Source organism: Chinchilla lanigera, unplaced genomic scaffold (genome assembly GCF_000276665.1).
Source record: "Chinchilla lanigera isolate Chin_1 unplaced genomic scaffold, ChiLan1.0 scaffold00049, whole genome shotgun sequence".
Classification (NCBI taxonomy): domain Eukaryota; kingdom Metazoa; phylum Chordata; class Mammalia; order Rodentia; family Chinchillidae; genus Chinchilla; species Chinchilla lanigera.
Window position 1 is genome coordinate 3,402,434 of NW_004955450.1, and position 2,314 is coordinate 3,404,747.

The 2,314-nt window shown below is 56.5% G+C and overlaps 1 protein-coding gene across 2 annotated transcripts in view; it reads left to right on the forward strand.

The window, feature by feature from the left end:
- Sema7a (semaphorin 7A, GPI membrane anchor (John Milton Hagen blood group)) overlaps nt 1-2,314 on the forward strand; it is a gene marked incomplete in the record, with an annotated part of 22,816 nt that overhangs the window by 702 nt on the left and 19,800 nt on the right.

The following is a 2,314-nucleotide window of genomic DNA, read 5'->3' on the forward strand; positions in this document are numbered from 1 at the left end:
CCGGAGCGCGGGCCCCGCATGGGGGTGGGCGCCCTGCGGCGAGCCTGGGCGAGAGCGGGTGGGGGCCCGGGGCTCCTGGTGTGTCTCCGCAGTGCCGGGACCGGCCGCTCCCCCCTCGCCCGCACGTGGCAGTTGTCACCGGTAATCGCGCTAGTGAGGGGGGCAGTGCCCATTGGGTGGGGCAAGGCCGTTGGGACCCCAGGCGGCCGGTCTGGGGCGGGGATGCAGCCTTTAGACCTTGGTGCGCACGAGAACCTGGGGGACGGAGTCGACCCCAGGGCTGCTTCAGTTTAGAGCCCTTGTACAGTGGGACAGAGAGCTGGCTAGACAGGGGTTTGAGGCTCTCTGCCGCTAGGGACCAAGCTCCCCTCCGCTGCATTGGCACACAAATGTCTCTCCCCGCCCCCAAGCGACTGGGCTCTGTCCCCAAATTTGGTGTCTCTGCAGACCCTCTCTGGTGGGGGCGGGAGACTCGCAGCGGAGGAGAGGGTACTTGTCCGGTCTGGCCGGCCTGTCCCTTTGATGCCTCTGGCGATTTGCAGGGCGCCCCAGGCGCTCTTGGGAGGCTAAGCCTTATCTGGGGCAGGTATTCTTAGCAGAGGAGGAAAAAACCCACACAGGAGATAGTGGCCCGGACTGCTGCAGCAGCAGTGAAGGAATGTGACTCGCCCAAGGTCACTGGGCAGGATAGGCTCATTGTGCATGTGGGGGCTCTGATCTGGCCGGGATCAGTCTTAGTGGGGGTGAGGGAGGGGGCAGGACTTAAGCGCTTCTCCAACAGTAAATGGTGCTCTGGTCTCCAGCTCTGCTGCCTGGCGGAGAGTTCCTGGTGGAGTGGAGCTCTTAGGCTGAAGCTCCAGCGCCGGCTCACGGTGGGCACCGGCACACTCCTCAGTCATGCAGCTGCAGCCCAGGCTTCCTCTGCACTCCCTGTGGCTTTACACTTTGCCTGGGCCCCCTTGGCTTTTCTGGACAGCACAGTGCCAGAGCACTCTGGAGGAACAAAAGGGCATGTCTGGGTGTTGTGGGTTAAACCCCTTTGGCTGTCCTGCCTACCCTACAGTCTTCCCTTGACCACTCCCCCCACACTTAATGAACAGGCACTTCTTAGCACTTAATACACGGATCCCCATCTCAGGCACTTAGTCCCCACCCTGAGGCTATTTAAAGCTGCTTTCAGCCCTGCTGCCCACTTTTCCATGCTTCCTACCCAGCTCTGTGCCTGCCTTTCCCTGCCGGAAGTTCGCTGTGCTGACAGGCAGGTATGGTCTTCGCTTCATAAAGCACTGTTCACCCCTTTTTGGCGGGGGTCCACCAACCGCTGACCAGTCTTTTTTATTTGTATTTTTTCTGGTACTGGGGATTGAACCCAGGGCCTTGAGGATGCTAGGCAAGTGCTCTACCCTTGAGCTGTAACTCCATCCCCTTTTATTTTGAGACAGGGTCCCACTAAGGGACCCAGGCTGGCTCTGAATGCGATCCTTCTGCCTCAGTATCCTGAGTATCTTGCATGTGCCTTCGTGCCAGATTTCATTCACCAATCTTATCCAAGGACAGTCTGTGGTCTCCTTCACCAGTGCCAGGTGCCCCACTGGCCAGACAGGCCCTGCCATTCACCTGCCCCCCAGGGCCACCAGCTGGTAACAGTGTGCCCAGGCTGACAGCTGCCTCCTGTCTCCTGTGGGGTGACACATGGTAGTCGGACAGGACTGGGTTTGGGTAGGGCAACCCCAGGAGTAGAACAAGAGAGGGCCTTCCCAGACTTGCTGTAAATCTGGAACCCTGTCTACCAGTGGGGGGATGGGTTTGGTGGTCTCCAAGAATGGTTAGATTGGGGATGATGATTATTCCAGAGCCCACCTGCACATTGTTTTTCTTTTATTTTTTGGTTTGGTGAGGCAGGGTCTCACTATGTTGTCCAGGCTGGTTTTGAACTTACAGTGTAGCCCAGATTGCCCAAACTTTCAGCAATCTTCCTGCCTCAGCCTCTGAAACACTAGGATTATAGATGTGTGCCACCACACCTGGCTCCAAAGCCATTTCTTCTTCTTTTTTTTTTTTCTTTTTCTGAGACAGGGTCTTGCTGTGCAGTTCAGGCTGGCGTTAAACTCACTTTGTAGCCTGGGTTGGTCTCGAACTCGCAATGATCCTCCTGCCTCAGCCTCTCGAGTGCTGGGATTACAGGCGTACGCCACCATGCCCGGCTCCAAAGCCATTGCTATACAAAGCATGATGAAATTTTAGTTTTGAGTGAGGACAGGTACAGGGACTAGAATAGAAAAAGTTCTTTTTCTTTCTTTCTTCTTTTTTTTTT